We start from the raw sequence: 16092 nt of genomic DNA on the forward strand, positions 1-16092 counted from the left end.
TGTGCTCCTTGAGTTCCATATTTGGAGGTCAAATTTTTTATTTAGCTCTGGTCTTTTTGTCAACAATAAATGGAATTCACCAGTTTAATTGAATATCCATCTTCTTCCCTGAAGGAAAATATTCAGTTCAGCAGGGTAATTTATTTTTGGCTCCATTCCAAGTTCCTACACTTTTTGGAATATCAGATTTCAGGCTCTTTGCTCCTTTAAATTGGAAGCTGCTAAGTCCTAAGTAATCCTTATTGTGGTTCTTGAGCATTTGATTTTTTTTTTCTGGCTACTTGTAATATTTTTTCCTTGAACCAATAGTTCTCAAATTTAGCCATGATATTCCTTGGGGTTTTAATTTAGGGGTCTCTTTCAGCAGGTGTTTAGTGAATTCTTTCAATGGTCATTTTACTTCTATTTCTCTGATATCAAAGAGTGCTCTTTGATGATTTCCTGCAAGTTAGTGTCTAGGCTCTTTTTTCATCATGTATTTCAGGGAATCCAATAATCCTTAGATTGCCTCTTTTAGATCAATTTTCCAGGTCAGTTATTTGCCCAGTTAGGTATTTTACATTTTTTTTTCTATTTTTATTTATTTATTTGTTTATTTTGGTTTTATTTGACTGATTCTTGTTGCCTCATTGAGTCATTAATTTTGATGTATTCAATTCTGAATTTTAGTGAGTTATTTTCACTTTTTTATTTCTTTTTGCATTTGTCTAATTGGATTTTTAAATGCTATTTTGTTCTATGGAATTTTTTTTTCCATTTCACAACTCTGTTCTTTCAGAATATTTTCTTTTTCCATTTCACAAATTCTGTATTTAAGGAATTATTTTCTTTTTCTGTTTCACAAATTCTGTTTTTCTGGGAGTTGCTTTGTTTTTCCATTTTATCAAATTTATCTTTTAATGAGTTATATTCTTTTTCCATTTCACTAAGTCTATTTTGTAGTGAATTTTCTTCAAATAGTTTTTGTGTTGCATTTTTCCAGACCCTCTTGCATTTTTTAAATTTCCTTTCCCCATTTTTCTTCTAACTCCCTTTAAGATTATTTGCAATTTCTGCTAAGAGAGCCTTGTGTGATGGGGATCAGGTTATATTGTCTTTTGGGACTTTATGTGGAGACAACCTGCCTTTAGTCTCCTCAGGGTTTGAAATATGATCTCTTTTGCCATAAAAGTTGCAATCATTAGAGTCCTCTTTACTTGTTTGCTATTTTTTTTTAAGTTAAGGTCTGCCTTTAGGACAGGGGAGATTTTCCAAGTGGCTGCAGCTGTGCTGGGTCAGTGCTGATTCACTCCCAGAACTGAGTTGGCATGACCAGATCCCATGAGATTCTTTGGGGATTCACTATTGATCTTTTGTGTTTGTGTTGGATATTTTATAACTTCTTTGCTGATCTACTGGCTTGCAACCAGGGCAGAGTGACCAACACTGCTGTAAATCCCTGTGGATCCCTCCATGTAGATTCTTTACCACAGGAAGTCAGCAATGCCCTGGGACTCTGTGCTGTCTGTGCTGGCATTTGTGGTCAGTTCTTTGTGTTAGGCTGAATCCCTCCCATTTCCAATTAAAATGGACCTTTTCCAGCAATCTTCAAAATTTTTCTTCTGTTAATAATTTGTTGCACTCCCAATATTTGTGGATTCTTCTGTTTCAGAGCCAATCCAGAGGCTGGATTTCATAATTATTTTGAGGATTGTACAGAAGGTCAGAGAGAAATGTGTGTCACCTCTCTGTCACCTAGGCTCCATCCCTGGAAGTCCCCTCATGTTTTTTTTTTTTCTCTTTTGATCTGATTTTTCTTGGTCAGCATGATGAATATAGAAGTATATGTAGAAGAACTGGACTTATATTTTAACTTATATTGTTTAACTTATATTGGATTGCTTGCTCTCTTGAAGAGATAGAAGGGAGTGAGAAAATGTTGGAATACAAGATTTTGCAAAGATGAATATATTTTGAAAATAAATACTATAAAAATAAAATTAAAATAAAATAAAAAATAACATATTCAAATTAATGGCTAGTATATACTGCATAACAATAATAAATGATACTAAGATTTGAAAGTATTTTATTGTGATATTTCATTTGATATTATACAGCATTGCCCAAAATGTTTTAAAGCAGGAGCAAATTTTCACTAGTAGAGGGTACTACCTCATTGCAAGTTCCTTCTGTCAATAAAATCACTAGTCTAGTTTTAAAAATTAGCTTTATCCCCATTTTTCCCCCATTTTATTTAGATGAAAAGAGATTCACAAAGACTCAAAAGTTCAAAAGTTTTGCAGGTGGGTGGAATCTTTATCATTGCTTTATTTAACTCGTAAATGCAACATCAACAATAGCAAAACCAAAACAAACATTAGCTCTAAAGAGGTTTATTTATTTGGCCAAGTTAAGATAATGAAGTACAGCAAAACAGAGATTTATATGTAGGTTTTCTGATCTTAATCTGGTAGCACCTTTAACATAATTAATTCCACTTTCATGATCAAAATGATGAAAGTTTCTATCTTAGTAATGCTCATTATTCACTCTTAAGAAAGAAGAAAGAATCCAAATCTTGAACTAAGCCTTGATGTATGACAAAGGGAAATGGAATAATCTCCATAACACCTACTATGTTCCATGCACTTTGCTAAATGCTCTACAAATATCTCCTTTGATCCTCCCAATGATCTTGCTAGGTAAATGCTATAATTATCGTCATTTTACAATAAGGGAAACTGCAACAACAACAACAACAACAACAAAAACTGTTACCTGACTAGGAACATATAGCTAGTATGTGTCTGAGGCCAGATTTAAACTCATATCTTCCTAATGCTAAACCCAAGACCCTATCCATTGTATCACTAACTTCCTCTCCTAAAATGATAAAAAAATCTTTGTATTTTTCAGCTGTTTTCCTTCTCTCCCTTCATGGATAGCTTCTTGAACTTCAGAGAATTTCATAGAAAAATTCAGCAGGTATAAGGCTAGCTAATTTTTTTTTAACTTTATTTAGAAATTGTTGCTAAATTAAAGAAGCATAACTATCTTATTTGTACCCAGACTTTTTTAAAGCTTGGAATTGCTTAGGAATTTTAGAATGAAGTTACTATCAGAATCTCATGTATTGCAATACCACACATTTCTGTATATGTGTGAAAGTCTTTTTTCCTTTTCCCTCAAAGAAAAAAAATTAAATGCTTCTATTCATTAATGAATTATTTGTTGGTTTTTTGTTTTTTCTTACCTATGCATATTTATATTCTTGTGATTTTTCTCCCAAATGCTTTCTTCCTTTGAGAATGCCAATCATTTGAAATCTTTCAAAGAGTTATACCTTTTATTCATTAGAAAATAACAAAACTTTCTTAATTTAGAAGGGTAAGGGTATGATATCCTTTAAATTATAGACTTCAACTATATACTTTAAAGTCCTTATTTAATCAGTATCTGTTTCATAGTTTTAACTCTGGCCAAAATTATAAATTTAGAAATTTGTCTTTATTATTTGCCTTCCGTTTAGACATCCTGACAAATGAGATTTCTAGGGATTTATTTCTTCTATTTATTCATGCTAGCTCCCTACAACAATTTCCCTACCCTGTACCAGAGTGTTCCTCCCCACCCCTAAATCTTCCCTGACATATACTAATATTTCATCTTAAAAGGTCCCCAAGTAAATTGAGTAATGTGATTAATATAAAATGGACATAATGCTCTATAAATCATTATTTTATCTGTTCTTGACTTTGGTAGAAATTTCAAGCAATTCACCTTCAGTGAGTACCTACATGTAGTGTACAAAGAAGGCAAATCTCACTATTTATATATGATCACATTAGTTCTGCTACTCCCCCTGTGTTTTCCAAGGGCTTTTTCTTGAAAGATCTAGTTTTTTTTTTTTTTTTTGTGAGGCTGAGAGATGATTTGACTTCTTTACTGCGTTTATAAAGCATCAAGTTGAATGTTGGATGTAATTACTTTTTTAAACAGGGAATTCAACTTTGTTAAGAATCCATTGGGCAATGAGCCATCCAATCCATCGAAATAATACATTTGACCTTTTTGTTCTCTGGAGCATTGTAAGGATTAACTATTTCCATATCCTGTACAGAGTAAAGTACACTTTTGACATTCAGTAAATGTGAAAATGTTAATATTTGTATAGCATTTGAGCTTATTGGACAAAAGAGGTTACAAATACAAGGTTGTTGTTGTTGTTTTTTTTTTTTTTTAATTACATCTTATGGATTTTTTTATGTTCTCTAAGGCCCACCCTATATTAATATTTTTGTTAGGTCTATCTTTTTAGATTCAATGCCTTTAATCTTGCACCTCTTTTTCTTCTATGATAGTCAGAGCATAAAGATTTTATCTGCTAAACTTCAGTCTCATAGATAGGTATTTAGGCTCCTAACAGTAGAAAACATTAGTTGCAAATTTTATTTGATGCTTCCTAGTTCTTCCTCATCTACATTGTTGTGTCTCTCTCTATCTAATTGCTTAATTTAGCATGTCTTTGCATTTACAAATTTTGCCTAAGCCTCAAATTCAAGAGAGTTGATTAGATTGCATAGATTCAATGATGATAGGCCCATATTCTTAGAAATTTGGATTATTGATTGCCTAAATGCCATGTGAGGAATTTTACATGAACTAGTACTTATTGGTCAAGTTCAATTTCTTGGGTAGTTCCTGCATTTAGAATGTAAGATCCTCAGCCAATAAGGATGAGGGTCAGTGGTGGAAGGGAGTATTTGTGTTAGGGATTAAAAGTGTGGACCCTGCCTCCCTGACCATGCTTCCTCCCTTTGATTGTCTGCTCGATGGGTGGGACGCCCTTCTCTAGAAAATGTATATTAAACTTTGTTTTGGTCTTAGAGATCTCTCTAGCTTTTTTTTTTTTTTTTAATTAAATGGTGACTGCTCACCATTTCTGAACCACACATTAGTATTTTCATTGACCCATTTGAATCCTTTGCCTTGGTCTTTTAGAGCTCTACCATATACATGGTTGTTGAGAATCCCAAAGGAAGTCCCTTTTCCCATTAGTGTATGAAACCTAGACTCCTAGATGAAGAAGGAGAGATTAATTTATTCTGAAGAATGGGAAAAAAAAAGCCAACCAGATATAGTGGGGCAAGGTTTTCCTGGACATGTGGGACAATGACTAGTGCAAATATAGACAATAACACTTATAAACTTAATAATATGTCATCACCATAATTGAAACAATAGCATTTATATAGTGCTTTGAATGTTCTGAATATTGCAAAATACTTTATACTTGTTATTTTAGTATTTTCATCAAATAAATTGCTTCTTACATGAACTGATGCTAAGTGAAATGAGCAGAACCAGGAGATCATTATACACAGCAACAAGATTATATGATGATCAATTCTAATGGACATGGCTTTCTTCAACAATGAAATGATTCAAACCAGTTCCAATTGTTCAGTGATAAAGGGAGTCATCCACAGCCAGAGAGAGGACTGTGGGAACTGAATGTGGTTCACAACATAGTATTTTCATCCTTTTTGTTGTTGCTTATTTGCATTTTATTTTGCTTCTTTTTTAAAAAACTGGTTTGATTTGATTTTTTTGTGCAGCACTATAATTGTAAAAATATCTATGCATACATTAGATTTAACATAGATTTCTACCATATTTAACATATATTGAAATACATCTAGTGGAGGGCATGGGGGAAGGGAGGGAAAATTGGAATACAAGGTTTTGCAAGAGCTAATGTTGAAGAATTATCCATGCATATGTTTTGAAAAATTAAAAAAAAATGCTTCTTAGGGTTATCGGAATTGTGAGGCTTTATCTTAGTAACTATATTTGCTAGAGGACAGAGAGATAGTGAGGTAAATAATTGATTGTTCCTGATGTTAGACAGACCTGAGTTCAAATACTGCCTCAGACTCATAGTACCTGTTTGACTCTAAGCAAATCCCTTAATTTTTGTCTGATTTGATTTTTACAATTGTAAAATTGTAAAATTTGGATAAAAAAGCATCCATCTTGCAGGACTCTTGAGAGTATTGAATGAGATAACATTTATAAAGTACTTAATATGAAGTATAATAGATGCTTACTAGATTCTTGTTTCTTCATTCAAGGAAGGGCATAAGCACTTCATGTACTTCATGAATATAAATATATGTAAATTGTAGCAGGTTCTTAAGTTCTATTAAGAATGAACTAATGCCAGTTGTACATTTCAATTCTTAGAACCTACGTAGAAGTTGCCCCATCCTCCTCATTCAGTAGATCCCAATGCCTCCCTCTTTTTTCCAGGATGAAATAGAAAATAAGAAGTAGATAGCTACTGACTCCAGTTTCAACGCCTATTCACCTGGAATATGTCTGGAATTCCATTTTCCCTCTGATTCAAGTCCTGGATTTTCTGGCTTCCTACAAAGCTTAGCTAAAATACCATCTTCTCTACATTTTGTTTTCAAATTAAATATTATTTTCTTACTCTTTTTGGGGGGGGTGCTTTGCTTTGTTAATATGTTAGTAATATATAAATGTTTTGCATAATTTCACATGTATAATATAGTATTTGCCTTCTCAGTGGGTGTTGCAGTATGGAGAAGAGAGAATCCAAAACTCAAAATTTAAAAAGGAATGTTAAAAATATAGAATATATGTATATTTTTAAACTTTACATATTGGGTGTATTAATTTGAAAGGATTCCTTTTAAAATGATATAAAAATACTCCTTTGATAAAAGAAATATGCTTCTTTAAAGACAATAAGAAAATGTGCTGATAGTTCGATCCTTTCCTTTTTAAACAAATCATATTAAATAATTGTAATCTCTGTTCTATTTAATATATTTAAACTTCATATTCATCTGGCTTACAAAGCAGTGCTTGCCTAAATTAAGAAAAGATCTGAAAAACATTTATTTTATTTCTACTTATAATTAATATTTTTAACTGTTTATTTGAGATAAAGAAGATTGAGTATATACTCTCAGATATTTATGCAACAGAGCAACCACATACATAATTAAACAAATTTAATTATCTTAATCTGTTTCAATGAAATGTTTGGATAAGTTGCCATAAACAAACACATACTGTATTATCTAATTTTTAGGACTTTAAATCTATGGTAAATAGTCTATTATAACTGATGTAAGTAATACATTTTCCCCTGAATATAGCATAATATTGTTTTAAACTTGATTTAAAATATTTTGACATGAAATAAAAAGTATTATGACTTTTAAAAGATCTTCATTGAATAAATATTAACTAGAATATAAAGTAATAAGCATTTTTTTCAAAGATTTAATGGAAAATGAGAAAAATAAAATTAGGAATACAATTCATGAATAATGGTTTCCGATTAAATCCCAATTATTCTCTTAAAATTGTTGTTAGTGTTGAATACTATATTTAATTTTAAAATTATTAATTACTATAACATTTTATATATTTGAGGTCAAATATTCTAATGTTATTTACACACTTCATCTAAAAATTAAAAGCTATTCCATTTCATTTCTTAGAATTCCAATTATAAAATTCATTACAAGTAATCATATAGTCAGTTGCCAATTTCTCACTGAAGACTTCCAGGAATAGGGAAAATAAGTTTTCTTTGAAATAGTTCTAACATCTAAGTTTTTTTGTATATGTTTTTGTTTTAGCCACCTAGAACAAATGAATGACTCTTCCTTGGATTCTACTTTCTTCTTGAAAAGCCTTGAAAGATAGCAAACATTTATATCTTTATTTTTAAAAGCTTTTTTATTTTCTTTTTCTTTTTTTAATTGTACCTTTTAATTGACAGAACCCATGGCAGGGTAATTTTTTACAACATTATCCCTTGCACTAACTTCTGTTCCGATTTTTCCCCTCTTTCCCTCCACCTCCTCCCCCAGATGGCAAGCAGTACTATACATGTTAAATAGGTTACAGTATAACCTAGATACAATATATGTGTGCAGAACCGAACAGTTCTCTTGTTGCACAGGGAGAATTGGATTCAGAAGGTAGAAATAACCCAGAAAGAAAAAACAAAAATGCGAATAGTTTACATTCATTTCCCAGTGTTCTTTCTTTGGATGTAGCTGCTTCTGTCCATCATTGATCAATTGAAACTGAGTTAGATCTCTGTGTCAAAGAATCCACTTAGATCAGAATACATCCTCATACAGTATTGTTATTGAAGTATATAATGATCTCCTGGTTCTGCTCATTTCACTTAGCATCAGTTCAGGTAAGTCTTTCCAAACCTTTCTATATTCATCTTGCTGGTCATTTCTTACAGAACAATAATATTCCATAACATTCATATACCACAATTTACCCAACCATTCTCCAACTGATGGGCATCCATTCATTTTCCAGTTTCTAGCCACTACAAACAGGGCCGCCAAAAACATTTTGGTACATAAAGAACCTTTTCCCTTCTTTATATCCCTTCTTTAGGATATAAGCCCAGTAGTAACACTGCTGGATCAAAGGGTATGCACAGTTTGATAACTTTTGGGACATAATTCCAGATAAGATTTTTTATTTTCAAAACATATGTATAGATAATTTCCAACATTCACCCTCGAAAAACCTTGTGTTTCAAATTTTTCTCTCTTACCCTTATCTCCTCCCCTAGATAGCAAGTAGTCCAATATAGGTTAAGCATGTGCAATTTTTCTATACATATTTCCACAATTATCATGTTGCACAAGAAAAATCAGTTCAAAACAGGAAAAAAAATGAGAAAAAACAAAATGCAAGCAAACCACAACCAAAAAGTGAAAATACAATGTTGTGATATATACTCATTTCCCACAGTGCTCTCTCTGGATGCATGACTCTCTTTATTACAAGACCACTAGAACTGGTCTGAAACATTTCATTGTTAAAGAGAGCCATGTCCATCAGAATTGATCATGATATATTCTTGCTGTTGCTGTATACAATGATTTCTTCTCACTTCATTTATCATCAGTTCATGAAAGTCTTTGCAGGTCTCACTGAAATCATCCTGTTGATTCTTTCATATAGAACAATAACATTCCATAATATTCATAGAACACAATTTATTCGGCCATTCTCCAACTGACAGGCATCCACTCAGTTTCCACTTTTTTGCCATTACAAAAAAGGAAGCCATAAATATTTTTGGACATGTGGACATCTATTATGATTTCTTGAGATACAAACCCAATGGAAACATGGCTGGATCAAAGGGTATACAGAGTTTGGTAGTGCTTTGGGAATAGTGCTAAATTGCTCTCCAGAATAGTTGAATCAGTTAAGAACTTCTCCAACATTCGTCATTATCTTTTCTTGTCATCTTAGCCAATCTTGAAAGATGTGTAGTGGTATCTCAGATTTGTTTTAATTTGCAGCTTTCCTATCAATAATGATTTAGAGAATCTTTTTAGTATAACTAGAAATGGATCCAATTTCTTTATCAGAACATTGTCTGTTCATATCCTGTGACCATTTATCAATTGGAGAATGTGTTGAATTCTTATAAATTTGAATCAATTCTCTATATATTTTAGAAATGAGGCTTTTATCAGAATCCTTTAATGTTTTCCCCATTTATTGTTTACCTTCTAATGTTGTCCCCATTGGTTTTGTTTGTACAAAAACTTTTTATACAATATAATCAGAATTATCTATTTTGTATTCAGTAATGTATTCCACTTCTTTGGCCACACATTTCTTCCTTTTCAACAGATCTGAGAGGTAAACTATCCTTTGTCCTTCTAATTTGCTCATAATATCATTTTATATGTATAAATCATGAACCATTTTAACTTTATTTTGATATGCAGTGGTAGCTGTGGGTCAGTGCCTAGTTTCTACCATACAAATTTTGAATTTTCCTCCAAATTTTTATGAAATCATGAGTTCTTATCCCAAAAGCTGGAGTCATTAGGATTATCAAACACTAAATTACTAGAGTCATTGGCTATTTTGTCCTGTGAACCTAACTTATTCTACTGATCTAATATTCTTTTTCTTAGCCAGTCCTAAATGGTTTTGATGCCCACTGCTTTATGATAAAATTTTAGGTCTGGTACAGTTAGGCCACCTTCATTTGCATTTTTCTATTAATTCCCTTGAAATTCTTGCCCTTTTGCTCTTCCAGATGAACTTTCTTATTATTTTTTCTACCTCTGTGAAGTAATTTCTTGGGAATTTGATTAATATGGGATTGAATAATTAAATTAATTTAATTAATATTGTCATTTGTATTATATTAGCTTGGCCTACCCATGAGCACTTGATGATTTTCTAATTGGTGAGATCTCACTTTATTTGTGTGCAAAGTGTTTTGTAACTGTGTTCATATAATTCCTGACTTTGCCTTGGTAGGTAGTCTTCCAAATATTTTATATTATTCTCAATTATTTAAATGGAATTTCTCTTTTTACCTCTTGCTGCTGTTCTTTGTTGATCATATATAAGAATATATTAAAATGCTGATGATTTCTGTTGATTTATTTTGTATTCTGAAAGTTTGCTGAATTTATGAATTATTTCTAGGAGATTTATAGTTGATTCTCTAGAATCCTCTACCTATAACATCACATCACCTGCAAAGACTGATAATTTGGTTTCTTCATTATCTACTCTAATTCCTTTAATCCCTTTTTTTTCTCTTCTTGCCAAAGCTAACATTTCTAATACACTATTGAGTAATAATGGTGATTGTGAGCAACTTTGTTTTATCCCTGATCTTATTCGAAGTGGTTTTAATTTATCCCCATTACATATGATGCATCTTGATCATTTTAAAAACATGCTACTGATCATTTTAAGGAAAATTCTATTTATTCTTATACTCTTTAGTATTTTTAATAGTAATGGGTGTTGTATTTTCTCAAATGCTTTTTCTGCTTCTATTGAGGTAACCGTATGCTTTTTGCTTAATTTGGTTATTGACATAGTTATGGTAATATTTTTCTTAAAATGCAAACAGCCCTGCATTCCTGGTATAAATCCTACATGGTAATGGTGTGTTATGCTGGACATAACATGCTGTAATCTGTTTGCTAATATTTTATTTAAGATTTTTGCAACAATATTCATTAGGGAAAAATTAAAATTTTAAATGAATTATTTTGTTCACTGAATTTTTTTCCCATTTCACAAAGAGAGTATATGCTTTTTTTCCATTTATCAAATATATTTCTTTATTATGTTATACATTTCAATAAATCTTTTTTTAAGGAGGTTTCTTCATATAATTTCTGTTTCCTTTTCCAACCTTTCTTGCAAAGTTCTTATTTCTTTTCCCTATTTTAGTTCTAACTTTCTTTTAAGATCCTTTTTGAATTATTCCAAGAGAACCTTGTAAGATAGGAAGCAACTCCCAATTCTTTGTGGCTTCATTTGGAAATGATTTTTTTTCTAGGACCCTAAGTGTTTGAGGTATATCCTCTTTCTCCATAAAAGCCATCAATGATAGTTAGAGTCCTTTTTGCTCCTTTTACTCATTATTTTAAAAGTTAAGTTCTGCTCTTAGGGCAAAGGGGACAGTCCTAGGATGGGTGTGGCCAAGTCTAATATTATTCTGGAGTTCAGGGGCTCACTATTTGCCTTTTATATTTGGATTGGATTTCTCACAGCTAATCTGCTGCTCCACTGGCTTGTAACCAGGAAAGATTAGCCTTCACTGCTGTATTTTAGCTTAGAGCCTCCCAGTAGTTTCCCTGACCAGGAGATGTCATACCTCCTTGGGTCCCTGTGCTGTGACTGTGTTCAGCAACTTTTCCCCCACCCCCATGTCAGATTGAAACAGTCATTTTCTGAAGTTCTTCTAAAATATTTTTCTGCTGGAAATTTGTTACACTCCAGATATTTGTGTTTTCTGTCATTCAAAAACAAATTCAGAATCTTGATCTTGTGTTGATTTGAGGAAGGACAGGAAGAGATCAGGTAAGACTTGTCTGCGCTCTGCAATCTTGGCTCCACTCCCCCAGTAGCAAACACTTAAAGATCAACTAATTGCAATGCTTTGTAAAGTATTTTGAAAAAAATCATCAAAGAATGAATCCACTACATTGCTTTTATGGCACAAATAGGGTGCTGGTGATCTTAAATAGAAAGAACCAAAACAGAGAAAAAATATTATAGATCAATTTCCTTATTAAATATTGATGTAACCATTTTGAGTAAAATATTAGCAAAAAATTATAGTAATTTAACATAAGGATAATCCACTGGCCATATAGGATTTATATCAGGGATGCAGGACTAATTCAATATTAGGAAAACCATCAGAAAAATTTACCATAAAAATAACAAAATAAACAGAAACCATGATTCTCCCAATAGATGAAGAAAAAGCTTTTGACAAAACACAGTACACATTCCTATTAAAACACTAGAAAACATAATCATAAATGCCATTTTCTTTAAATGACAAGCAGTATCTCTCTAAAATCATAAGCAAGCATTATATGTCGTGTTCATAATCTAAAAGCTTTCCCAATAAAATCAGAGATGAAACAAGTTTTTCCATTATTACCATTATAATTCAATATTACTTTAGAAATATTTGCTGTAGCAATGAAAGAAGAAAACGAAATTAAGGAATTAGAAAAGACAATGAGATAACAAAGCTATCATTCTTTGCAAATGATATTTTGGTATATTTAGATAATCAAATAAAAAAAAACTACTTAAAATATAACTGTAGTAAATTTACAGGATATAAAACAAACCTACAGAAACTAGGCAAATTTCTTTTTATGATCAGCAATATCCAACAAGAAGATAAAGAGAGAGAAATCCAATTAAAATAAGTTTACACATTATAAAATATTAGGAAGTCTCCCTGACAAAACAAACTCAGAAACTATATAAACACAATTTCAAAACATTTTTCACACAAATAAAGTCAGATCTAAACAATTATAAAAACATTAATTGCTTATGAGTAGACTAAGCTAACATAATAAAAGTAACAATTCTATCTATATGAATTTATATCAAATAAACAATCAAAATATTGTATAGAGTTGGCAGGGAAGGTAAAGAATTTCTCTTGAATAAGAAAATTTCTAGAATATCAAGAGAATTAAAGGGGGAAATGCCAAGGAAAATGATCTACTGTGCCAAATCTAAACTGTATTTTTGTAAAGTAGCCCCCATGAAAACTATTTGGTGCTAAGAACTACAAAGGTGGATCAATAAAATAGGTTAAATACACAAGACACAGTAGTAATGACTATACAACTCTAGTATTTGATAAACTCAAAGACTGCAGCTTCTGCAATGGGAATTCACTATTTGACAAAAACTGTTGGGAAAATTAGAAAATACTGTGGCAGAAAGACAGATAAACACCTAACACCATATTCCAAGATAAGGCCCCAAAATGACTATAATATTTAAACATAAAGGGTAATACCATTAAGCAAGTTGGGAGACCAAGGAATAGTTCAAATGTTAGATCTATCAAGAAGGGAAGACTTCATGATCAAATAAGAGATAGCAAACATTTTGAAATGCAAAATAAATAATTTTAATTGCATTAAATTAAAAAGCAAGATTTTGTATAAAGAAAACTAATGCAATCAATATAAGAAGTAAAAGAGAACTGAAAACAATTTTTATAGTCAGAATTTCAGGTAAAAGTCTTATTTCTCAAATACATAGAGTTCTGAATCAAATTCATAAAAATACAAAAAATTACCCAATTGAGAAATGGTCAAAAATATGAACATGCATTTTTCAGATGTAGAAATTAAAACTTTGTATAGTCATATAGAAAAATGTGCTAAATCACTGTTGATAAGAGAAATGCAAATTATATCAATTCTGAGGTATCTCCTCATCTATACCATATTAACTAATATGACAGAAATTGAAAATATAAATTTTGGAAGCGTGTGAAAATTAGAACACTAGTTCATTGTTAGTGGAAAAGAACATTGTAAACAATAACTACATTGTACAATGATCAATTGTGATAATTCACTTTTCTTAGTAATACAATCATCCAAAACAATTCGAAAAGATTCATCATGGAAAATTCTACCCCCATGCAGATAAACAACTATAATCTGAATGCAAATTGAAACATAATATTTTCATTTTTTTCTTATTTTTTTCTTTTATTCTGATTCTTCTTTTACAATATGACTAATGTAGAAATGTGTTTAAAATGATTGTACATTATAACTTATAAGATTGCTGCCTTGGGGAGTGGTTAGAGAATGAAGGGAGGAGGAAGAAAAAAAAATTAACTCAAAATCTTTTTTTTTATTATTTTATGATAACTTTTTATTGACAGAATCCATGCAGGGTAATTTTTTACAACATTATCCCTTGCACTCGCTTCTGTTTCAATTTTTCCCCTCCCTCCCTCCACTCCCTCCCCTAGATGGCAAGTAGTCCTAGGTTACAGTATATCCTAGATACAATATATGTATGCAGAACCGAACAGTTCTCTTGTTGCACAGGGAGAATTGGATTCAGAAGGTAAAAATAATCTGGGAAGAAAAACAAAAACGCAAATAGTTTACATTCATTTTCTAGTGTTCTTTCTTTGGGGGTAGCTGCTTCTGTCCATCATTGATCAATTGAAATTGAGCTAGGTCTCTTTGTCAAAGAAATCCACTTCCATTAGAATACATCTTCATACAGTATCATTGTTAAAGTATATAGTGATCTCCTCATTAGCATCCATTCATGTAAGTCTCTCCAAGCCTCTCTGTATTCATCCTGCTGGTTATTTCTTACAGAACAATAATATTCCATAACATTCATATACCACAATTTACCCAACCATTCTCCAATTGATGGGCATCCATTCAATTTCCAGTTTCTAGCCACTACAAACAGGGCTGCCACAAACATTTTGGCACATACAGGTCCCTTTCCCTTCTTTAGTATTTCTTTGGGATATAAGCCCAGAAGTAACACTGCTGGATCAAAGGGTATGCCCAGTTTGATAATTTTTTGGGCATAATTCCAGATTGTTCTCCAGAATGGTTGGATTCGTTCACAACTCCATCAACAATGCACCAGTGTCCCAATTTTCCTGCATCCCCTCCAACATTCATCATTATTTTTTCCTGTCATCTTAGCCAATCTGACAAGTATGTAGTGGTATCTCAGAGTTGTCTTAATTTGCATTTCTCTGATCAATAGTGATTTGGAACACTTTTTTATATGAGTGGGAATAGTTTCAATTTCATCATCTGAAAATTGTCTGTTCATATCCTTTGACCATTTATCAATTGGAGAATGGCTTGATTTCTTATAAATTTGAGTCAGTTCTCTATATATTTTGGAAATGAGGCCTTTATCAGAACCTTTAACTGTGAAAATGTTTTCCCAGTTTGTTGCTTCCCTTCTAATCTTGTTTGCATTAGTTTTGTTTGTACAAAGTCTTTTTAATTTGGTATAATCAAAATTTTCTATTTTGTGATCAGTAATGGTCTCTGGTTCACCTTTGGACACACATTTCTTTTTCCTCCACAAGTCTGAGAAAATCTTATAAAAATTCTATATTCAAAAATTGTCTATATGTACATGCACATATTTGCATGTATATATAGTGTGTATATATATGTATCTTTATACATATATACGCATATATATGCATATACACATACATACATATACACACACATATATATACACACATATATATGAGCTTCACCAGATATATTTAATGAAATTATCTATTTTATTAAAATTATCAAATTAATACAATTAGTGGAAGTGAAACATTTTCCTTTTATCTAATTTTATTGATTTAAATTTTTTTTTAATTTTTTTTTTAATTTTTTATTTAATAATTACATTATATTGACACTCGTTTCTGTTCCGATTTTTTTTTTCCCCTCCCTCCCTCCACCCCCTCCCCTAGATGGCAAGCAGTCCTTTATATGTTGGATATGTTGCAGTATATCCTAGATACAATATATGTTTGCAGAACCAAACAGTTCTCTTTTTGCGTAGGGAGAATTGGATTCAGAAGGTATAAATAATCCGGGAAGAAAAACAAAAATGCAGATAGTTTACATTCGTTTCCCAGTGTTCTTTCTTTGGGTGTAGCTGCTTTTGTCCGTCATTTATCAATTGAAACTCAGGTCTCTTTGT

The 16092-nt window shown here is 31.5% G+C and overlaps 1 pseudogene; it reads left to right on the top strand.

Annotated features, from left to right (window-relative positions):
- The window catches only part of LOC127541382 (eukaryotic translation initiation factor 2-alpha kinase 1-like), a 36535-nt pseudogene extending 34991 nt beyond the window's left edge, over positions 1-1544 (top strand).
- The last annotated feature ends 14548 nt before the right edge of the window (positions 1545-16092 follow it).

The sequence above is a fragment of the Antechinus flavipes genome, chromosome 6 (assembly GCF_016432865.1).
Source record: "Antechinus flavipes isolate AdamAnt ecotype Samford, QLD, Australia chromosome 6, AdamAnt_v2, whole genome shotgun sequence".
In the NCBI taxonomy this organism is placed as follows: Eukaryota; Metazoa; Chordata; class Mammalia; order Dasyuromorphia; family Dasyuridae; genus Antechinus; species Antechinus flavipes.